Source organism: Equus asinus, chromosome 9 (assembly GCF_041296235.1).
Source record: "Equus asinus isolate D_3611 breed Donkey chromosome 9, EquAss-T2T_v2, whole genome shotgun sequence".
NCBI classification, from domain to species: domain Eukaryota; kingdom Metazoa; phylum Chordata; class Mammalia; order Perissodactyla; family Equidae; genus Equus; species Equus asinus.
The window spans coordinates 33,929,299-33,954,723 of NC_091798.1; the positions used below are offsets into that span (position 1 = coordinate 33,929,299).

A 25,425-nucleotide genomic window follows, 5' to 3' on the forward strand; every position below is an offset into this window, starting at 1 on the left:
AGAGATGTTGCTAGTTTCCACTAAAGTGTCTACTTTATTCACAAAAATTAAATTCTGTCCATTCTAAAATTTTTACCACTTTATACTCCTGGGTCTGCCTCCAGCTCAAAATAATGAATTTATTCATGTATTCTTTAGCAGTAGTAATGCGTTTTTCTTTTTTCTTTCCATCTTTTAATTCACTCGTTCTCAAACATTAGCATGCATCAGAATCACCTGCAGTATTTGTTAAAACAAGGACTGCTGGGCCCACCCCAGAGTTTCTGACTTGGTAGGTCTGGGGTACAGCCTGGGAATGTGCATTCCTAACAAGTTTCCTGGTGATGCTGATGCCGCACTTTGAGAACTCCATTTTACTTCAAAGAGGTACTGGAAGTAGTTGTCAGAATGTGTGAGGCAGTGGTGAAAGGCCACATCTGTGGGAGCCCAGTGGCCTGCTAGCTCGGTCTTATGCCCAAGGGCGCATCTGGAGGCCTGACTCCATGGTGCAGATGGTGGTCAAGTTCAATGCCCTCATTCATGCTGAATCAGCTGTGGCTGCTGCCAGTAGACACAAGTATCTTCACCAGGAGCCACAGTAGGGAGTGGCTACATGAAGGGATCTGAGATTCACAGGGGCTCCTCTCAATCCAGTCAGACCATCCTCTTCAGACCTGCCCCTATGACTGTTCCTTGAAATACCACCTTTACTGCTGGGTTTCTTCGTGAGGCGCTATGCCTTGTTTAAATACAATACCTAGTGGGAAGGTGGGGAATGCCTTGAAAGGTTAACAACTAAGTGTATTTGGTCCTGGCAGAAGAAGTAATTTGGAAAAATGTAGAACTTTAGAGGTGGATGTGATCCTATGTTTCAGTCTTCTAATTCTAAAAGATGGAAATGAAAGTTCAAAGAGGTTATTTTCCTAAAGTTCTAAAGCCAGGCTGCCCAGAGAGTGGGGGAAAAAATTGGTTCTGATAAAACAGGGCAGGCCTGGAGGTGGAGAAGTTTGAGGGATCCAGGAGGGTCTAGGAGCATGAGGGCTTGTGGGGACCAGAGTGAGCAGGAGGAGATAACGGGGTAGGATGGAGAGTGAATCCCTCCTGAGTTCTCTCTCAGTTAACAACACCATCAACTTGGCCCCAAAGTGGAAACCTTGGGGTCAACTTCACCTTGTTTTACAATGTCCTCAATGAGTCACCATGTCTTACCAGCAGTTCCTCCTGTCCCTTACCTCACGGCTGAAGTCCAGGCCCTCTTTGTTGCCATAGCCTCCTAAATCATCTTTCTACTCCTCCTGAAATCAGTCTTCCGTACAGCCACCAGAGCTCTCCATGATCAATCCATACCCCTATTTAGGGGTCTTCGGTAGCTGCCTAGTACCAACAGGCAACAATCCCATCTTCTCAGTATGGCACTCAAGTTTGTCTATTCCTGAATAGACAACTTGCTTTTTCTCTTTTATGTCCTTCCGCTGTCTTCCATGAGAACTGTGTTGCAGCCACATCACACCACTTAGAAGTCCCTGAACATACCCTACACTTCAACACTCTGATTTTGCTTTAAATGCCCCCTACAACTACCTCTACCTACAGTCAAAATTGTCCCTATGATTTAAGGCCAATCTCAAACTCCCTCTGTGAAGGCTTCCCTAATCTACCAGTTAGAATTGATTTCTCCCTCTCTTTGATGACCGTGTGGCATTTTTATTTGTGAGTCTGTCGTAGGCCTACCTTAACGCTGTCTATAATGAGGACATGAGCACACCCATACCCACATCCTACTCTCCTTGGTCCTGAAAAATCCCTGAAGGTAAGAGTGGTTGTTTATCCTACTGCCAACATTCTGATGAATCCTGTCCAAACACCAAAACTGTCATGGAGTGTTTTCATTTTTTTTCACGATAAGAATTGAGATTTGAAACTTGCCTCGGAACAAATTGAAACATGATGTATATTTCACAATTTATATTGCTGATTTTATGAGCTTGGGATAGTTCTATCCATCCAACAGTAACAAATTATTCCTACCACCTCTAGAAAGTCCAGAAGGGGAGATGTTTCCCTCTTGTGCCCCTGCCCATCCTGTGTTATGCTCATGCTCCCTGACATCTCCCCTAGTCTGGCCTTACTTCTATCGTCTTGCGTATGTTTTATCTCTCCTATCTTCTGGAGCTCACAGTCTTGCTCACTAGAATGGACACTGCATAACATTTTCTTCTGAGCCCCCCAGAATGATCCCTGGCAAGTAGTAGCTACTCAGGAAATGTGGAGTTGAACTTGTAGGAACGCAGGTAGGTATACCTAAGACAACCTTTATTTCCTTTCTATTTTTTAACAAAGTATCACTGTTTGCTTCAGTGAACTGGGAAGTGCCCACATCATCTCTGAATTCAAACCTACACATTCAGCCTCAGAGAATTAGTTCTCTGAAGGCAGAGCCCATCGATCATTACACCCTAAATTACAGTACCTATTTCCTTGGGGCCCCAGCCTCAGCAGAGAATGTAGCTTTTTCTACAGACAGATCATCTATTTCTTCTTTCAACAGATAACCATCAACTATTACTATGTGTTAGAAACTGGGCCAAGTACTGAGGATACACTAGTGAAAAAGGCTTGCACTCCTCTGGCTTAATGTTAATATAAATGCTGATTACTATGGAAGAATATTGCTGGGAAGTAAAACCCAGTGTGGAGATTCAAAACTCTCCTCTCTGAAGAAGTGCCCTCTAAGTGGAGATATGAAGAATGTATAGGAGACAGCCAACTGAAGATGGACGATAGAGTATTCTGTGCAAAGGGAACAGGATTGTGGAAATCTCAGAGGCAAGAGAGTAGCAACCTAAAGCACTGAGATAACCACTGCCTCTCAGAAGCCTCTCCGGGCCCTCCCAATCTTGAGATGGGGGACCCTCCTATATGTTCCCAAACATTCTAAACTTCCGTCATCACAGCCCTGTCACTTTGCATTATAATTACCCATTTACTTGTTGGTCTTTCCCACGAAGTAATAATATCCACAAGAGCAAGAATTAAGTCTGTCTTGACCACTACTGCATCTCTTGCAGTTGGTACAGTGCTGGGTATGTAACATCTTGAAGGAAATGCCCTTCATATTGTCTTATCACTCACCATTGCTGTGCACGCTTGCCTGCCTGCCAACCATCAGCATCTGAAGTGTGGGCAGAGCAGGCCCTTCAAAGAGTCACAGATGCCAGGGAATTAACACTCCATGAGCAGCCCCAGCCAAGGACTGTTGGGGTTGGTGGGAAAATGCTGCGGCAGCTCTCTTGTCCCTCAGATGGGATAACTCTGAGGTATATGTCCTACAGCAGGATTAAACTCCAGTGGTCCCCAGCACTAAATTGCTTGAAAATGCATTCTTTATTGGCTGCCTTCCCTTCCCTTCTCACTTCCCCACTCCCTTACCAATGTTTCCTTGGATCACCTCCCCAGTAAACCACTCACAGTCAGGTCCTTGGCTCAGGGTGGGCCTCTAGGGGAACCCAAACTAAGATGATACTCACCAAATATGTGTGGAGTGACTGAGTGCCCTCCTGACTCATCTGCTTATTTCCTTGATTTGGCAAGTTATTATCTCTCTGAGCCTTCACCCTTGTCCCTCCTTCTCTGTAAAATGTCCTCCCTACCTCACCAGGTTGTTGCTTGGCTCCGGTGACATATGGTGCATGAAAAGTCTGCTTGAGCTATGGTGAGTTGTTGAAATGGACCACTGCCCTGTCACATGCCCATCTAACTCAGCTGGGGCACAGCAGAGTAACAGCCAAATGCTGGAAGCGATTTTCTGACTGCCTGTCTTGACCTCAAGAACCCAAAATCTGCTCAGCTATTCCTGAAGTGGGTCTATACCCAGAGGGAAAACACAGTGCTTTTAATGAGAGGTAGTTTTCTGTAGGTCACATATAGCTCTGGGGCCTCTTCCTGCCTCCTGGCCTAAATAGGAGCTCTGGATCCGCAGAGATTGCTGCTAACCATGCCAGTGTTCTTACATAGGGAGCCAGAGTTTGTTTCATGTGTGACTCACATTCACGCAAAAGTATGTTGGATGTCTCTAGTTAATGTGACAATGACAATGATGTCATTAATGATGACGACAATGATGATAGCGTCATTTATTGAATCCCTGCTATGATCTAGGAGCTTCACATATACTACCAATATAAAATCTCCAAACAGTTTATAAGGTTGTTATTATTATCTCCATTTTAAAAATGAGAAAGCTGAGGCTTAGAGAGACTACACATCTGCTCAAGATCACACTGTAGGAAGTTATAGTTAAACTCATGTTCTAAATCTCATGCTCTATGTAGTCCTTACTGGATTCTCCAACAAAAAAATAGAGAATTAAAGAGTTCACTGGAGACAGAGCTGCCGCCTTTTCTTGGTCTTACCTCAAAGTAACAGATTATCAATCATAGTACGCATGCCAGTAAAGGCCAAGTGGGGAGCCTATATTTCCACCCCCAAGAGTCTGTAATGAAGTATCTCAACATCCCCACTGAGGTGAGGTCAGAGAAGGCCAAGTAGGAACCTAGGACTTTCATCCACCCAGGTGGAAACAAGGTTCCCTACACTGCAAGGCAGTGGAGACCACATGAGGTGCCTGGATTCCACCCCTGCTTGACAGTGGTGAAGTGGCTCTTCTCCTCCCCACTAGGGGTGTGTCAGAGGATGCCTAATGGAGAGTCAAGACTTTTGCCACCACCTAGCAGAAACAAGGCCACCTCCCCCGCAACATGACGTCATTGCAAAGAAGCAATAACAAAGAACTCCTACCTCTCCCATCCAGGGAGGTATCAGTGGAGGCCTACAAGGGAGACAGAATCTCCTCTCCCCACCTCCACTCCTGTCCAATAGGAATGAAGAATCTTCTTTGTCAGGTTTCAACGGAGGCCAAGTGAGAAACTTGGATTTTTACCCCCAAAACACAGTTACAGTGCTGTGCCCCTCCCCCTTTCCCTTGCAGAGCAGTGTCTGAAAAAGCCAGCTAAAAGGAAAGTTTAAATAAGATCCAGAGGTTCATAACGAGTCACCCAAATATCTAGGTTTCAACTGGAAATCACTCATCATACAAAGAACCAAAAAGACTTCAAACTGAATGAAAATATCAATAAGTCCCAACACTGAGATGACAGAAATATTAGAATTATATGACAAAGATTTTTAAGAAGGCATCATAAAAATGCCTCAATAGCAATTATAAACACACTTGAAACAAATAAAAATATAGAAAGTCTCAGCAAAGAAATAGAAGATATAAAAAAAGAGCTAAATGGAAACTTTAGAACTGAAGAATACAATAACAAAAATTAAAAAAAAAAAAACAACCAAGGGGTGGGCTCAGAAGCAGAATAGAGGAGACAGAGGAAAACATCAGTGAACTAGAAGCTAGAACAATAGAAATTACACAATCTGAAAAACAGAGAGAAAATAGCCTGGAAAAAAAATTGAACAGAGCCACAAGAGCCTGTGGGACTATAATAAAAGATTTAACATCTGTGTCATCAGAATCCTAGAAGTAGAGGAGAAAGAGAGCAAGGCTGAAAAAATGCTCAAAGAAATAATGGCTGAAAACTTCCTATATTTGGCAAAAGACATAGACCTACCTACATATTCAGGAAACTGAGTAAATTCCAAATAGAATAAACACAAGGAAATCCACGGCAAGTTATATTATAATCAAACTGAAAAGTAAAGCCACATTAAAAATCTTGAAAAGCATGAGACAGAAATTATATCTTATGTATAAAGGAAACACAATTTGAATGATAGTAGATTTCTCATCAGAAATCTTGGAGGTCAAAAGGAAGTGGCAAAACATTTTTTCAAGTATGGGGGTACAAATACCTGCCAACCTAGAATCTGATAACCAGTGAAAATATCCTTCTGGAAGAGAGGAGAAATCAAGACATTCTTAGATAATGGAAAACTAAGAATTTGTTGTCAACAGATTAACCCTAAAAGAATGACTAATGGAAGTTCTCTAAAGAAAAAGAAAATGATAAAAGACAGAAACTTAGAATATCAGGAAAGAAGGAAGAAGATGGTGAGCAAAATTGTGGGTAAATACAATGGATTTTTCTTCTCCTCTTGAGTTTTCTAAATTGTATTTAATGGTTGAAGCAAAAATTACAACACTGTCTGATATGGCTCTCATTGTATGTAGAGGAAACATTTAAGGCAATTACATTATAAATAGGAGAGGGTAAAGGAATGTAAAGGGGAGATAAGTTTTCTATAGTTCACTAGAACTGTAAAATGGCACAACCAGTACACTGTGGTAAGGTTTGTGTATATAATGTTCTATCTAGAGAAACCAACAAAAAGGCTATATGAGAGATGTCCTCAAAAACATTATAGAAAAATCAAGATGTAATTCTATAAAATAGTCAAGTAACTCACAAAAGTCATGAAAAAGAAATAAATGAACAAAAGAACAGAAAACAAAAATAAATGTAAAATGGCAAATTTTAGACCTAATATATCAAAATTGTATTAGATATAAATAGTCTAAATATACCAATAAAAAGACAGAAATTAGAAGAGTGGATAAAAAAAACCATGACCCAATTATACACTGTCTGTAAGAAACTCACTTCAAATTTGACAGTATAGGCAGATTGAAGGTTAAAGGATGGAAAGAGACAAATCACACAAACATTAATCAGAAGAAAGAAGGGGTAGCTATAATTAACATCAGATAAAGTAGACTTTGGAGCAAAGAAAATTTAAGAGACAGAGAGGGACATTATATAATGATAAAAGGATCAATTCACCAAAGGACATAGCAATCCTAAATCCTAAATCCAGACAGCAAGGGTGAAAAATATGTTAAGCAAAACTGATATAATTGAAAGGAGAAATAGACAAATTCACAATTACTGTTGGAAATTTCAATGGTAACAACTCTTTTTTTAAGAACTGATAGAACAACTAGAAAGAAATAACAAGGATATGGAAGAATGCAACAACACCATCAACCAACAGATTCTAATTGACGTTTATCGAACACTACAGCCAACAGCAGCAGAACGCACATTCTTTTCAAGTGCCCCTGGGACCTAGACCATATCCTACCCCATAAGCCAAAATTTATCAGATTTAAAGAATTAAAGTCATATGGAGAGTGTTCTCTGACCACAAAAGAATCAAACTAGAAACCAATAACAGAAAGATAATAGAAAAATTTCTAAACACTTGGAAACTAAATAACACACTTCTGAGTAGTCCAGGGTCAAAGAGGAAGTCTCCAGGGAAATAAAAAATATATTTCGAACTGGATGAAAATGAAAATACAACATATCAAAATTTGTGGGACGTGGCTAAAGCTGAGAGGGAAATTTTTAGTACTAAATTCATACATTAGAAAAAAGAAAAAATCTCAAATCAATAATCTAAGCTCCTACCTCAAGAATCTAGAAAAAGAAGAGCAAAATAAGCCCAAAGCAAGCAGAATGAAGAAACTAATAAAGATGAGAGCTAATTAGAAACAAGACACTACATGTGGTTGGTTTAGGGGGCATATTTGCTTTTCTCTGATTGGTCCTAATGTGGAATTGAGGACAAAAAATAGGGAAACTGGGAGTCATTGACCAAGTCCTGAGCATTCTGGGCCAGTTGCTGCAGAGGTTGTGGTTTGGGTTTCTAGGCTGGCTGCTGCAGAGGTTGTGGGTCAGAGTTCTATTGCCATTGTCAGTTTGAATATTCATTGTCTCAGTTTATATATTCAGTCTCTCAATTCTGTTTATATGACATTCTTGAAAGGACAAAATTATAGAATTGAAGAACATATTAGTGGTTGTCAGGGGTTAAGGATGGGGTTAAAGTGGGAGGAAAGTACGTATGGCTATGAAAGGACAACATCAGGGATCCTTGTGGGGATGGGAATGCTCTGTATCTTTATTGTATCGATGTCAATATCCTGGCTGTGATAATACTATAGTTTTACAAACTGTTACCATTGGAGTAAATTGGGTAAAGGGCACAAGGGCTCTCTTTCTTACAACTGCCTGTGCATCTATAATTATCTCAAAATAAATGAGTTTAATTAAACAAAACATTCCCAGAGAGAAGAGAATGGTTACCTTCCAAAGAATGACAGACTGACAGCTGAATTCTCAGTAACAACCTTGAGGGCCAGATAACAAAGACTGGAATAATTGATTCAAACTGCTGAAGAAAAACAATAGCACCCATTGGCATGGAGGACTTTATCCAGCTTAACTCTCATTCAAGACTAAGGACAAAATAGAAACTTCTGATCATAAGGACTCAGAATTTACTGCTCAAGACCCTCCTAAAAAGAAGGATTGAAGTATGAGCTTCAGTAAGAAGGAAATTGAGGCCAAAATGAAGGAAGGGAATGATTGAATTAATTACCTCAACACATATGTATAGAGTGCCTACTATGTGCAGGCACTATGCCGGAGGTGAGGCATACCACAAGGCACACAAGCAAAATTTCCTGCCTGCTCTTAGGGAGCTGAGAGTTCTGGTAGAAGAAGACACAAGAAACAAGCAAAATGAGTAAGAAACACAGTATTTTAAATGTTCGGAAGTTGCACTGGGTTCTTTCTAGATATAGATGTATTTTTCTTTAACGTTTTCAGGAGTCACTGTTTTTTGAATTAGAGTATCTATATAAAAAGAAATTCATAAATACACCCCTCCCAGAAATTGATAGGTCTAACAAACACCAAAAACTAGTAAGGATATAGAATATTTGAATAACACGATTAGCTAGTATCATATAACAACATGTATGTATGTGAAATCGTGTATGTACAAATCAGAGAAGGCAATTCTTTTCAAGCACATGTAAAACTTTCCAAAAATTGACTACATACTAGCCTCAAATCAGGTGTGAACAAATACTACAATAATCAGTATCAGAGAGACCACAATACCATAAAATTAGAATCAGTAACAAAACAAGAGATAATATTCTTTGTTTCATGCACAAGTCTCTCCCAGCCCACTTAGGTCCACAGGGAGTGGAATTCAACTCAATTTTAGCTCGGATATGGGAACTTCCATTCTCTCCCTTGAACCTTCCTCACTTGCTTGTCTTTTCTTTTGTCTCTTGCTCCCACCCCTGTTCCTAACCTTAATCTCTGGGGTGGGTTGTCAGTCACTGGGGTGCCCTTCTGCATGACACTATCAGGAATAGGAGGGAAGGGGTAAAGGAGACAAAGATTAGAGTTCTCATAAGACCATTAGGCCGTTGATCCTGCCCAAATTGACCTTCTCTTTGCTCACTATCTCTGCTGCATCTTGCTCAAAGGATTTTTGGCTTATTCTCTCCATTGCCAAGATGTCCTCTTACCCTATCTCCAGTATAGTCCAACTCCAGTAAGGAAATGGGGCAGGGGGGAAATACAGATACATGAACGCATTTTTATTTTTTATCAAAATGGAATCATATAACATACTGTTCTGAATTTCTTCTTTTTGTAAAAATGTGTTGTAGACATCTCTCCATAACAATAGATACGTCTACTTCGCTTTTTTAAATAAAAGAAAATTCTTTTGTTTAAAAGATTATTTTTAAAAAATTCTCTTTTTGTTGTTTAAAAAGACAAGAAAACCACAGAGTTATATTGAAGAACACAAAACAAAATTTAAGTATGTGAGGGGGGAGAGAGATATTCATTCCAAAATGGGTAGATTCGATATTTACTCATTGGTTCATTTAAGATTTATTTATTGAACACTTACCTACTCTAGACACTAAGGATATAACAATAAACAAAACAGGTGAAAAACCCTGCTCTCATGGAGCTTATATTCTGTTGGAATGAAACAAAAAATAAACATAATAAATAAGAAAATTATGTAGAATTTCATAAGTGATGAATGCTATGGAGAAAAAGAAAGCAAGACAAGGCGAATAGGGAATATTGAAATGGTGGTGCAATTTTAGACAGAGGGATTAGGGAAGACCTCAATGGTACATGTGAGCAAAACATTCAGAAGATGCAGTTACCTAGGAGAAAAGTGTTTCAGGCAGGGGAAATAGCTAGTGCAAAGGCCCTGAAGTAGGTGCATACATGGCCTGTTTTAGAAGGAGCAAGGAGAACAATGTTATTAGAGTGGAGTGAGCAGAAATGAGAGAAGTAAAAAATGAAGCCATACTTAAGAACATCAGCTTTTCCTTTATGTGAGATGGAAAACCACTGGAAAATTTTGAGTAGGAGAGTGATATAAATGGACTAATATTTTAAAAAGACAGCTCTGTCTCTTGTGATGAGAATAGACTTTAGAGGGTTAGGAGTAGATGCAGGCAGATCAATTAAGAGGCTATTGCAATAATCCAAGAATAAGATAAAGGGAGCCTGGCCCCAGGCGGTCGTAGTAGAGGGGGTAAGAAATGGTTAAAAGCTGGCTGTTTTTAAAGGATGGTCTAAACAGAATTTGCTGACAGGTATGATATGAGGTATGAAAGAATGAGGAGATTCAAAGATGGCGCCAACATTTTTTGACCTGAGCAGCAGAAAGATGAAATTGTTATCTGAGATGGAACATACTATTGGAGGAGCGTATGTGGAGAGAAAAATCAGAATATTGTGAAATATAAATCCTGTGCAATCCATTTCTCTCTCAATATCCATGCTTTTTTGTTTCATGGTGGGGTGGTGGTGATGCGGTGGTAGAGGGTAATCCTAAGTATCTATAGTAAAATTCTTCAGGAAGAATGAATATGCAAAGGTAACCAAGAAAACATCAAAAAGAATAATAATGAAGAGGAACTTTGCCCGCCTAATTGGAATATAAAATTAAACCTACATTAAATAAATCCATATGGCACTGGGACCAGAATAGACAAATAGCTTATTGGAACAGAATAAAGCATCTAGAAATATATTCATATACATTATAATTTGGTATGTGAACAAAACAATGTTTCAAATTGATGGGAAAGGAACAATTTATTCAGTAAATTTTGTTGAGGCAATTAGCTAATCGACTGGGAAAAAAATAAAATTCAAAGGTGCATCCTTTTCTTACACCGTATACAAAAATTAACTCAAAATGAATCAAAGACCCAGATGTAAAACCTAAAACTATAAAACTCTTAGAAGAAAACCTAGGAGAAAAGCTTCATGACATTGATTTTGGCAAGGATTTCTTGGTTATGATACCAAAAGCGTAGGCAACAAAAATAAAAATAGATAAGTTGAACTACTGCAAAATTTAAAACTTCTGCTCATCAAAGGACATAATCAGTAGAGTGAAAAAGCAACCTATGGAATGGGAGACAATATTTGCAAATCATATATTTGATAAGGGGTTAATCCAGAATATATAAAGAACTCCTACGACTCAACAACACCAAAATAAATAACCCAATGAAAAAATGGGCAAAGGACCTGAATAGACATTTCTCCAAAGGAGATATGCAAGTGGGCAGCAAGCACATGAAATGCTCAACATCACTAATCATTAGGGAAATACAAATTAAAGCTCTGATGAGGTGTCTCCTCACACCCATTAGGATGGCTCCAAAAATAAATAAACAAACAGAAAATAACAAGTGTCAGTGAGGTTGTGGAGAAATTAGAAGCCTTTTGCGCTGTTGGTAGAATGTTAAATGGTGCAGCCACTGTGAAAAACAGTATGGCAGTTTCTTAAAAAATTAAAAATAGCAGCCGGCCTGGTGGCGTAGTGGTTAAGTTCCCATACTCAGCTTCAGCAGCCTGGGGTTCTCAGGTTCAGATCCTGGGCAAGGACCTACACACCACTCATCAAGCCATGCTTGTGACAATGTCCCACATACAGAATGGAGAAGGATTGGCACAGATGTTAGCTCAGTGACGATCTTCCTAAAGCAAAAAGAGGAAGGTTAGCAACAGATGTTAGCTCACAGCCAGTACTCCTCACCAAAAAAAAATTAAAAATAAAATTATCATATGATCCAGCAATACCATTTCTAGACATATCTCTAAAAGAAGTAAAGGCAGCATCTCGAAGCGATATATGTGCACCCATGTTTGTAACAGCATTATTCACAATAGCCGAAAGGTGGAAACAACCCAAATGTCCATCAACAGGTGAACAAATAAACAAAATGTGGTATACACAGACAATGGATATTATTCCGCCTTATAAAAAAAGAAGATTCTGACACATGCTATAACATAGAATAACCTTAAAGACATTATGCTAAGCAAAATAAGCCAGTTGCAAAAAGATAAGTATTGTATGATTTCACTTAAATGAGGTATCATGAATAGTCAAACTGATAGAAACAGAAAGTAGAATGGGGATTGCCAGGGGCTGGGGAGATGGAGAAATAAGGAGTCGTTGTTTAATGGGGATAGAGTTTCAGTTTTGCAAGATTAAAAAATTCTGGAGACTGGTTGCATAACAATCCGAATATACTTAACACTACCTAGCTTTACTCTTAAAAATGGTTGAGATGGTAAATTTTATGTTATGTGTATCTTATCACAATTAAAATTTTTTTCATTTCTAAAATAAAATGAGATCCTTTTATTTCATCACACACATATATATATTTTTTTAATTCCTAGGGCATAAAAGATCTAAATGTAAAAATAAACTGTAGGCTCTTTCTTGAAAAATAAGTGGGAAATTTCTTACTGTATGGAGTATTTTATACCTTGAGGGTCTGCATTATTTATCTATTGCTACATGACAAATTACCCCAAAACTTAGCAGCTTAAAACTTTTATTATCTCCGTTTCTCTGGGTCAGGAATCTGAGCATGTGTGAGCTGGGTGCCTCTGGCTCAAGGTCTCTGATGAGGTGGTAATCAAACTATCAGCCAGAGTTGCATCATTTCAAGGTTCATCTGGGGCTGGAGGATCCATTTCCAAGTTTATTCACAAAGTTGTTGGCAGGCCTCAGAAGATGAGCCTCCAAGCTAACTCACATAGGCCTCTGTGCGAGGCTGCTGCACTGTGTGGTAGCTGGCTTCCCCCAGGGGGAAAGAGCCGAGAGACGGAGAGAGAGAGCCCAAGATGGAAGCCACAGTCTTTTTCTAACTAATCTCTGCAATGTCATCCCATCACATCTGCCATGTTCTATTTGTTAAAAGCAAGTCAGTAAATCCACCCCACATTCAAGGGGAGGAGAATACTTAAGGATAGGAATACCAGGAGGTGGGGACCTTTGGTGTCCTCTTAGATAGTATCTACCATAGGATCCTTGTAATACTTGAGAAAAAAAAATCCCGTATCTTAAAAAAATTTGAAAATCACTGTGTAACACTTTGATCATACCTCCATTAAAACATTCAGGTAGTCAAAAGTTGTCAAGCATCTAATTATTATGCTAAATCTGAAAATACAGAGATGAATGTGACTTACTCACAGATCTTCTGGTGAAGAAATGAATCAACGTGACACAATTTCCCGTGTTGCATAGAGTCCTGCAAGGAAGGCTGTGAGCCCAGTGATTCAGACCACACACCCCAGGGCTGCACTGCCACATCTAAACTCACCTCTGCCACTTACTCGCTGTGTGACCTTCAACTAGTTACTCTTCTCTCTGGGCCTCTATTTTTTAATGTGTGAAATGAGAGAACAGTAGACCCTGCTTCATGGCTGGTTGTGATGATTATAAAAGTTAATATACGTTAAAGGGCTTAGAAGAGTGTAAAACACATGGTTAAGTGCTATGTCAGTGTGTGTTATTAGTAAACTAGACCTGTTGCAGGACAGAGTCCTTGATTTTCCATCTGCTTTGACTTTTTTGTTCTTTTTAAATATAGTATTGCTTTTATTCACGTTTAAGCTCATATGATACTTTCCTGCCCAAAGTCCAAATAGATTTACAAGAGTTTACTGTTTTTAACCTCATTTTCTTGGTTCTTCAAGCAAGCAAAAAAAAATCCATCTGAAAAAAATCAATGTCACTTAAAAACTTGAAATCATCGTTTTGCTCTTCTTCCTCCAGATTATTTACGCAGATTTAACTAAGGATGGGCCTTGGATGGATCTCTAGGGAACAAGGATCCCTTGCGCAGTAGTCTTCGCAAAGCTGGTCTACTCGGACATCTGTAGCTGTTGTTCTCTTTACAGCAGGGACTGTCTCTGACAGAGCTGTTTTCTCCAAGGACGTGGACGCTTGAACTTCCCATTTGGTTTTTGTATAGAACCTTTTCTAAGATATTTTAAAAGTAGAAGTAGATTACACCATTTATCCCTATTGTCAGTATGCCTGTGTACCGCCTTGAAGAATTCTAGCATCAAACACTATTCCTCCTCATATAATCAAGTGGCGTTTGTCTCCAAATGGGGTTGACTTATAGGTGGGGAATTACCAGCAACAGACTTCTCACAACCCCAAATCTGTAGCTCTAATTGTAGATTTAAAACAATGCCAGGAACGAGGTGTGACTCTGATGGTCTCTGCCCTAACTTGCTGCTTAGCTCCAGACGGCAGCCACGCTGTTAAAATAGGATCAAGGTGAGGGTTGCCTAATATGCCAAGGGTAGCTCAAAATAAAAATTGAGCCCAAAAATATTGAGGTCAGTCTATATGTTCAATAATATAAAATATGAAGGTTTTGTCCATTTATTTGTATGTTTGTTTGGTTTATCTGCCGTTATGGAAAGAACACCGGAATTTGAAATGTACAGGGCTCAGGCTCCTATGCTTTTTTCCTGCAAAATTATCTATTGCAGTTCTAATAAAATAGTGGATAATAGACTCTGATAAATTGCTGTTGGGGAAACTGAGTAGTCATACGAAAAAGAAATAATATCAGATTCTAGTCACTTTTACACCAAAATAGAGGTAGCTCAAAGACTTACCTTCAAAAAGTAAACTATAGAACATTCTAAAAACCATCATGGAACAGACAATGTATTTCTAAGTGTGATAGAAAACCCATATCTCATTTTAAAAACTGATTAATTTTATTAAATTAAAAATTTTGAAATCTATATTTTAAAAAAAGACAGTAAAAACCAACAAGAAATGGTAAACTGGGTGAAAATGTTTAATTTGCACTACAGAAAAAGAGCTTATTTCTCAGAGATTGATAATAAAAAGAATGACAATTCAACAGAAAAATGGGTGAAATGATAAGAGAAATTTCAGAAAATACAGACGGTTCTTAAACTTATGAAAAAATGTTCACTCTCATTCATAAGATAAATGCTAATTACAGTTTCACTAAGATTTCCCGCTTGATTTGGAGCTTGACTTAGTGACTCACATTCAAAGAACAGAGTATGGAAAAAGGAAAAGAGTAAAGTTACCGTGGAGAAACCTGGCAGACACTCCCTAACCAAATGAACAAAGTTACCGTCCCTGGTCTAATCATGAGAAAAAACATCAGACAAACCCAAATTGAGGGGTATTCTACAAAATACTGACCAGTTCCTCAAAACTGTCAAGGTCATAAAGAACATGGGAAGGCTGAGAAACTGTCGGAGACCAGAATACGGAGCCACAATGACTAAATGCAATATGGTCTCCTGGATGGGGTTCTGGAACGAAAAAGAGACATTAGTAGAAAAACTGTTGAAATCCAAACAAAATCTGGAGTTCCATTAATAGCAATAGATCGATATTGGTTTCTTAGTTTCGATGAATGTATCATGTTAGTGTAAGATGTTACCGTGAGGGGAAACTGTGTGAGGGGAGTCCAGGAACTCTCTGTGCTTTCTTTTCAACCTTTCTATAAAGTCTAAATTATTCTAAAATAAAAAATTTATTGAAGATACATTTTGCACCTATCAATTTGGCAAAGACAAAAAGTTTGTAACATATGGTGTTGGAAAATGGTGCAGGAAAACAGTATTTCATACATTCTTGGAAGAAGTATAAATTGGAATGTTTATGCAGGTCAATATCTGTCAAAATTACTAAATTTACCCTTGACTCAGCAGTTTTACTTTTAAGGATTTACCTGATAGGTATACCAGTGTGTGTGCAAAATATGCAAGCTATTTCATCATGACGTTGTTTGTTTTGCAAAATATTAGAAATTACTTTGCACATCAATAGGGGACTTCTTAATAAAATGTGGTACATCCTTTCAATTGAAAATTTGCAAGTGGGAAAAAAGCTTTCAGCATATATTGTTAAGTTAAAAAAAGTTCAAGATGTCCTAGTGTGGATAACATGTTACCATGTACTTAAAGAGAGGGGGCATATGTAATGCTTTCTTTTGTGTGTATTAAAATACATCTGGAAGAGTAGACAAAAAACCAGAAAATATCATCTGCCTCCAAGGAGGTGCCCTGGGGGAGGCAGCAGTAAGAGAGATCGTTCTCTGTACACGTTTTAGTATATTATGAATTTTGGAAGATATGGATTTATTCCCTACCATCTTTCATAAATCCAAGATGTTATAGATTATAAGATGCAGCATTCTTTCGAATACAACTAAGAACAAAAATGCTGCCATTTACCCGTAAAGCACCACGGACTATAAGGTAAATCCTGACTTTAAGATGTGCATCTTTAGAAGCAATAAATGTATAACTTTTAAATGTGCACTTTAGAAACAAGAAAATGTGCTTTCAAAATAAAACTTTAAAAAATGTTTTAGAGAAATAGCCATTTGTTTTTCTATGTGAAGGAAAGAATCTGAAGCAGTATGGGCTGAACAGTTATGGCAATTATTTCCAGGCTGTTGAATATTGGTGATTTTTGTTTTTGTCTTTCTGTCTTCTGTATTTTCTAAATCCTCTGCGAGGATAATGCGTTGCTTTAATGATCAGAAAAGGTTAGGAAATGCAATGTGATTGTAAGTTTTAAGGGGGCAACTCAATGACCTTGTTAATGGTGAGGAAGTTTTTAAGAAGTTGACCTTAACGATGATAAGCCTCAAGTTTCCCCGTCTCCACTCCCTGCCTTTGTAAATTCCTCCTTCCCTGACTTAAATATTCATTTCCTCAGGTTCTGTCCTCTTAGTCTGTGTATTTGGAAACAGAAGCAGCCCCATATTACAGTCCGGAGTTCAGGTTCTTGTGCCAGATGCACCAGTTTGAGATCTGGGCTCCGCCTCTTTGCTGTGCAACCTGTCTAGGCCTCAGTTTCGTCATCTGCAAAGTGGGGATCATGATGATACCTACATAACAGAGTGGTTGCAATGATTAAAAGAGTGGGTCTATGTAAAATGGATGGGCAGTGATGGCCTATAAACTCAACCGATTCTGACTTATCCCTGGATGATCTCATCTACACACATGGCTTTGGTTGTTATCTATTTGTTGACAACTCCCTAGTTTATTTTCCAGCCCAGATCTGTGTCCTCAGCTTCAGGCCTGTACGTTCAACTGATTCCTGGATATCGCCACTTGGACGGCCCACAGATTTAACCTGCATAGAACCGAACTCACCATCCCTCAAGTCCATTACCTGTTCTCCTTCACTGGCTCCTACTGCCAATCATTTCCTAGGTTGCTTTTGTCAGAAACCTCAGTATCGTTCTTGACTTTATTTTCCTCAACGCTGCCCCCCGCCACCGAGAAACATACATATACATATAATCAATCACTTTGTCTAGCAGATACAACCTCCTAAATGCCTCTTGATTCCATCTGTTCTTCTCCTTCCCCATTGTCATTACCACTATGCAGGCACCCTTCATCTCTCTCCTAGATTGTGGCAGCATCCTCTGGTCTTGCCCCCATCCTATCTCTTTCCCATACTGCAGGCAGAATGATCTTTCTAACAAGAAATCTAATCAGGATATCCTGGTATATACAAGCTGTCCATGAGCACCCACTAACCTTAGAATAAGCTCTTTTAATATGGTTTGGATGTGCTGGCTCTGTACTTCTCCTCTCTCATAATCTTATTTCATTGTCACTCTCTTACCTTGAATGCTTGATTCCAGCCAGAATGAAATACTGTGTATTTCTAAAAGGTTCTGTTGTCTGGTTTTGCTCAAGACCTTTGCACAAAGTTGCTTCCTCCATCTGGAACCCACTTTCCACCCTTCACATAGCTAATCCTTCCTTTCCTTCAGGTCTCAGATTAGATGTGTTTGCTTCAGAAAACTTTCCCAAGCCCCACGCTTAGCTGGATCTGCCTCCTAAATGCTCCCACAGCGCCTTGTACTTCCTCCTCACAAAGTATTTCACAGTATTTGCAGGTTTTTACCCAACTCAGTTGTAAACTCCTTAAATTATGAGGCTAGGTCTTAGCAGTGGCAACTGAGCTGACAAGCACCAGCTTGCAAAAGCCCGTTGTTAAATGTCCAGGATGGTCGCAAGCTGGTTGGTAAACACGGCCATTATCAAAAGTCAAATTACATAAGCTTACAATTAAGTATATTTAAAATGAAAATAATACTCAAAATTTATCCCTTCCTGCTTACTACATTTTACTATAATCTACGTTCTTGAGATTATGTATATCTATACTGTACATCTCTTCCCAACTCCATGCTCGGTGACAAAATATTGGTAGCTTGACCTTGGCTATGATGGGCATATTTATACATGAAAAGTGGCAAACACTACGAACCAGGGCTTGATTTCTTGTTTTGTCGATTGTGAAACCACTGTGTCTAACTCACTGTGACGTTCCCAGCACCTGGCGCTAACCTGAAACAGAGGTGGCACTTAATAGATGTTCATGGAAAACGCATAAATATATGAAAACATGAATAAATGACTATGGGGAGACCTAGAATTTCCCCGAACCCTCTCACTGCCAGTTGCTTTGGAAGAAAGGTTCAAGGAAGGATGGAAGCTGTCTGAATTGATGCCTGTGGACTGATGTTGCCACTGTCCTTAGGGCGTTGCCTGAGCCTCCTTGCCCAGGTCCAGAGAGCCAGGACAGACAATTCAATAAACATAGGGCCAAGTTTCCCAAAGTGCCTGTGGGTAGCCCCTAAATAACTTTTCATTAACACATAATGGGCAGGATTGTCCTAGATTCATGGGACCTTGGTTGCATTCCTTCCGTGGTAAATGCTGCTTACATAAGCTGAGTGGGCTGTCTTTGAGCAATGTCCAGGACTTGAAGGGGAAATTTTCCTTTTCTCCATCACTAGTTTGCTTACTGCAGTGAAGATATTTTTGGATTTTGGCTGAGTCAGTCTCTCTTTTTGGCCTGTGTGCCCCTAGGGAGTTGCTACTTCTGCAGATGGAAACTAATGGAAGAGTAACCGTAGGCCAGGATTGCAAACAGGAAGGGGAGGGGAGCCGCAGGGTGCACTGGCATCCCTTTCTTTTCCGACTTAGGCACAGTTTCTGAGCTGAGACGTCCCAGGAAGTGCTGCACAGGAGGAGGGGCCCTGAGACTTTCTCCAGTAGAGGGAGTGCACCAGGATGAGCCCCCTAGAGAGGTTGCTGGTGCTGAGCAGTGCATCCTGAAGGCAAACTGCCTGGGTTCAAGCGAGGGCTCTGGCTTAGAACCTGGGTAACCGTGGGGACATTACTTAACCTCTCTGTGCCTCAGTTTCCTCACTTGTAAGAGGGAAATAGTATCAGTATAATAACCTATTTTACAGGGCTATTGTAGAAATTAAATGAGATCATTTGAACCCCACCTGGCACATAAAAGCTCAATAAATCTTAGCTGGTTATTATCTTTGAAGTGAAGATACAGGAGACATCATCGATGGACCAATCAAGCCCTGGCTACAAGAGAATCCAGATGGAGATTTAGCTTGGGAGCAAGGCATGTTTCAAATGCTTAGCCAAAACTCAGGTCTGGGTTTCCAGGACAGAATTAAGAAAGCCCTTTTTATCTGTGTATCTAATAGAAGGCAGTGCGTTGTAGTGAAAAGAGCAGGACTTTGGGGATTAGACAAGACCCAGGTTTTAAATATGAGCTGAGTGACTTGGGGAAAATTTCGTCATTTCTATGAGACTCAGCTATAAAATGGGTGAAACTATATTACAGATGACAAAAGAGAGAGGATTAAATAAGATAGGGCATTATAATGCTAGGCAAAGAGGTGCTATGATTACTGAACTTGGAAGATCACTTCCAGGCCCTGGAAATTTCTGATTCTACATGAATGGGGCCATGGCCCCCAGCCAGCAAGGTGGTTATAAAGATGGAATGAGATGATCTATGTCCAGAGCTTAGTCCTGCGCCTGCACGTAAAGAAGGATCCATAAACGGTAATGCTGTGACTGTTAGCTTTATCATTGCTACTTTTGATTCCATAAGCAGCAAAACCTTTGAGCACCTACTATGTGCCAGGCCCTGCGTTTGGTGTGAGGGATCCGTAGAGGAATACGGACGACATGGCCTTGCACTAGGGGAGCTTCCTTCCATTCCAGCTGGTGGGGAAGGAGAGTGGGCTGGGAAACACAAATAAGCAAATAAGTAACCGTTTTTCAATTACAATATGATTTACGTAGAAAACAAAAGGGTATGATGGGTTAGAGTGACGGGGGAGGGCCTGCTTTAGATCGTGTTGTCAGAGGAGGCTGCTCGTTGGCTCAGATCACGTGGCCAAGGCCAGCCTCAGTGAAGGAACACAGTTTTCACGCCTTTGTGTCAGTTTGACAACTGCATGAGGATCCAGGGGAGTCTACATAAGCAGGAATCCCCAGATCTCTCCCTGGGCATGGCTCCAAATCAAGAAGCTGAAACCGTTGTAGACGCGGTGGACAGAATAGCCTCTTGCTCCCATGACCAGGAGACCTGATGTAACCTCGGCAATTCTGTTGCCTGCTTGGGGCCTGTCCATCCACCAGGTGGCAGTGTTCAATAATGAACAATGACAGCGTTAATTAAAGAGGGCCTCTGGCCAGCACTAATATCACAGGCCGCCTAATGAACATTTGCTGCGAGCACTAATTACAGTTATCCTTTCTGAAGCCTGCGCAGCATTCCTGGCCTTGGTACCGTGACAATTTTCTTCTGGATCTCCTTTCATTTTGTGTCTGAAATAAAAAATATTTTTAACTGATAAAACTGAGCACACACATGCCCAGGCACCGTACAAAGAGCTTTACAAAAATTGCTACATTGCACTGTTGCACCAGCTTTGCAATGAATCCTATTATTCCCACTGTACAGATGAAGAATCTGAGGATGAGAGAGTAGCAGCTTGCCTAGAGATGCACCGATGGTACATCACAGTGCTGAGTTCGAACCCAGATTTGTCTGACATCAAAGTCTAGCTATTAACCATCACACTGTCCTGCTCTGTATTTTAAGAAGAATAATTATTACTAAAATAAGTGTCATTGAAACAAATCAAATCGTTTCCCTTATTGAGGTATCATATTCTCATCCATCCAATATTAGTATTAATAGTATCAAGGGGAGTGTTTACATAGCACCCACCTAGCTCTAGGAATGGCTGGGAACTAAGGAAAGGGAGTAGACCCAGAAACACTTCTGAGGACTGATGGCAGTGGCAGGCATGTCGCCAGAGGACAGAGGGTTTTTGCTGTGGCTGACAGTCCTGCAGATGTCTCCAAGGAATGAAGAGCGAACTCAATATTTTCTTTCTGTGGATGAAGAATGTAAGTCACAGAGAGATAAAGTTGCTGCCCAAGGTCCCACAGACATTCACTAGAACCACTCTGGAGATTCCAGAGGCTTCCTCATTAGCCTGGAAACTGGCTGATAAAGAGAACCTCAAAGCTCTAAAAAAGTGAATGATTGTGTAATTCCAGAGGATACTTCCTACGATTTACTAGCAGATGGGAGAAAACTAAGATTTATACGTTTAAGATTTCTACAGCTTGAAAAAGATTATTATCATTTTTGTCTCTGGGTGACTGGATGAAATTAAGGGCTATAAATACACAGCTTACTATGTTTTGATTTGTGGCTCCACCAATTCCAAGTCTAGGTGATGGTATGCTAGGAATGGAAAGGAAGTTACAGACAATCTGGGGCAATGCCTTCATTTTACAGATGGGGAAACTGAGACCCGGAGAGGTATGACTTGCTCACAGCCACCCAAATAGTTGATGGCAGGATCAGGCCTAGATTCCCAAAAGAGGGCCCTCCACCAATTCCTTTTAAAACACAGGTGATCAGAACTCAACCCAGAAGCCTGTCCAGAGTGGGCTCTTGTGGGCTGCTCTGCAAGGTCAAAAAAGACCCTGAGGTCAGACAAATCTGAGAAACACCAAGTCAAAAAGAATTAAATTATAACAGGACTTGTCAGAACCTTTAATGCACGATATTTACGACAAATCTCCGAGAGGGGATCAGAATATTTACAGTTTGCCAAAATTGTTTGACCTCAAACTTTTATTTTTACTATTCACAGCTCACACAACAGTGTTCAAGAGAACACAACTGGGAAACATGAGTTAATTTTGGTTGTCTCAGTTTCCCAAAGTATTTGGTGATGGAACCTCCATTTAAGAGTATCTTACAGAAGAAATGTGCTGGACGCATACTTAGGAACTACTTCACTGAGCTACGAGCAAAACAAAATCATCCTTGAATCCTACTCTCCAACTAGTTTAAGGGCTGCATCTGGGGGCTCGCCTGTCTAGAAGGGGTCAAGTCTCATCAGAGGAAACTCAGCCTCAAGAAAAGGAAATTATACATAGCACAGAGCCAACTTTGTGAAACCTTCTGAATGAGATCTGAAAGGTCAAGCTATTTTAATTGTTTTCTTTTTAGAAGACAACCCCTTTATACAGTATTTTCAGAATGAGCAAAGATGGTAAGATTTCACTATACAATGAATTGGGGAGTTAGTGTCATTAAAGCCAGAATTTTGGAAGTCAGATTCACATGGGTTTGAATTCATACTGTGCAATGTGTTAGCAGTGTGACTTTGGGCAAATTGTCCTTATTGACCTTCAGATTCTTTAAAATGGGGATAATTACATTAAGTAAAAATTGAGATAATAATACTACCTATGGGAAAAGATGGAGAAAAAATGGAGGATGCCATATTTGTTCAAAATAATTGCTGACAAACCACTTGGAGAGAAAAGTGGGACCCAAGAAAATGCTTGAGTAACAAAATATGCTCAATTGCTCTGAACAGCAAAAGGATAAGAAATTCCAAGTGTGGGTGGAGAACTAACCTGGCAGAGGAGGTAGGAGCCAGTGAGAGGTGAGGCAGAGAGCAACAGGAGAAGGGGAGAGAGGGAAAACCTCGCCCTGCACTCCGATGCATCCCCACTCCCTGTGGTGCTAAGAGAAGGAACTCGGAGAAGAGAATATCTGGGAGGCATTTTCCCATGAAATCTTCTATGTGATGTCAGCCCAAGGTTTAGCCCCACAAAATCCGAATGAGGACAGCAAATCTCACGCAACAATCTCTTGTGTTGACTTTAATTTGAAGGTAACTGACACCATGTTATGACTACCACAGAAGGTTGATATAAAGACCCCCTAGGAAAGGCCTCTAAATGAGGAGCTAAGCAAAGAACATGGGGTTTAACTCACTTTATACAACATGTTCTTGAATAATTGCCCTGATCCAATGTGTACACATTAATAATGTTCTCTGGTTATATTGCATCATCATCTCAAAGATGAGTCAGCACAGTCCAGGGCACCAGCTGTGGCCTGCTGGTCAGGGGTCTGCATTCTCCATTCAGCTCTGCCAAGAAAGTCTGAATGCGTTAGGCCAGTTGCTTAGCCCAGTGGGCCTTGGTTCACTCACCTGTAGAACAAGAGGGAGCAGACGTGGTGATTTATGAGGCATTGTAGGGTTTGGAATCATAGAGACCTGAGTTCGAATCCCAGCTCTGCCACTATTTACTTTTGTGGCCTTTGGCAAATTCCTTAACATCTTTGAAATGTAGGTGGTCAGAATCAAAAAAGTTTATGCTTGTAATTCTGAAATGGTATTTCTGATTGGGTCTCCAATTGGTATTGGCTTCTAAGACTTTTAGCTTTAAAGTTTTTTATCCTTAAAGCCCCTTATCTGTTTTTAAAACACACACACACACACATGCTTTGCTAGACCTTCTGCCTTCTCCTGCAAAACAAAGGAGATGGAAAGCATTAGAAGCCAAGTGAAGAGAAGCGAACGGGGAAGGGTTGGCATGAGCAAAACCCTGGACTGACCCCAAAGAAAAAACAAGCATAATGCTCTTCATATTTCGAGTGCTTTGGAGGTTCAGAACACATGAGTGTGAATAAGAGCCCCCACCATGTGCAGCTTCATAAAACCAGTTAAAAAAAAGACCTGGAACAGGAGTATGGGGGTTGCGGGGTGATTTTCTTTGACCCATCTTTTCTCTTGGGAGCTTATATCTGGCTGATTAAGCAAATGATTCCCAGACTAGCCGAATAAGCTTTTGCCAAACTTCTTTCTCTCTGAAACACCTTAGATGGTGACTCTATGATTCATTCAATTTTCTAGGGATGCACATAGGCAATGACCAGAAATTGCCAAAACTAAAGCGAGTCAGAGACCAGATTATTTTACTAACTGGGCCACCATAGAAAATCCCTTGTGGTTTGTGATTCATTTCTCTTGAAAAGAGCTCCTCCCTGGGGGACTAATGTCTTCCGGGCTGTGGATTGCTAAGGTTTAAATATATGGTACAGATATTAGGCAGAGTTTAGGTTAGAAGCTATCCATAGGTGACTGGACCAAATTATAAGTTTTTGCCTATAAAATGGGTTTTCAGTGAGTTAATACTCTTAATATACAGAAAGCATCACAAACAGAAATATGAGCAAGGGGCGTGAAAATGCAATTCATGAAAAGAACACCTGCCTGATAATCAGATGAAAAGGCATGCAAGCCTAGTAGAAATCAAAGAATTAAAACCACAATGTGATGCTCATTTTCTCCTGTCAGGTAGGCAAGGTTAGAACCAGGGATAACGTTGAAAATTTTTAACCATGGAGCAAAACAAACCCCTATTTTTGGTGACTTTTGATACCACCTTTCTGGAGGGCGGTTTGGCAACCCGTAGCCTAAGTTTTAAACGTGCACACCATTTGGCTCCTCAATTCCATTTCTTGAATTTTAAGTAAATAATCATAGAAATGAAAGCGATTTGGCTACATGTGTTCGTCACAGCCTTCCCTCTCCATAAGTTTTTTTTGCCATTATGAATAACCCAAGTGTCTATGAAGAAGAGATTGATAAAATTATGGTGTATCAACCTAGTAGAATACTCTGCAGGCTTTAGAAACCATGATGTAAACACATATTCACAGTATATTAAGTAGAAAAAAGCAAACTATGCAACTAATATTCCTTTCAATAACAACAATAACAAGACAACAACAATAACATTATGTACATGTGAGGACTAAAGCTTGGGAGAGTTGCTCCAAAATATTATACCTGGTTGCCTCAGGTTGGTGGGATGAAGAATAATTTTTGCTTAAAGTTATTTTTCTGTATTGTTGGAATTTTTACGAGGAGCACAAATAGCAAATGAGGCAGAAAATAGAATAAAGAATTGGGGTGGAGGAGGTAGGGAGGAACAACACACAACAAGAAAGGGCTTGCAGCTTCAACATGCTGGAAATAAAACCCGTCATTTTACTAGCTTAGCAAAGTTACTACTTATCTTCCTCAAACAT

The 25,425-nt window shown here is 39.9% G+C and overlaps 1 protein-coding gene across 5 annotated transcripts in view; it reads left to right on the forward strand.

Moving 5' to 3' along the window:
* PPP2R2B (protein phosphatase 2 regulatory subunit Bbeta) overlaps nucleotides 1-25,425 on the forward strand; it is a 435,701-nt gene that overhangs the window by 72,972 nt on the left and 337,304 nt on the right. The window lies entirely within an intron of this gene.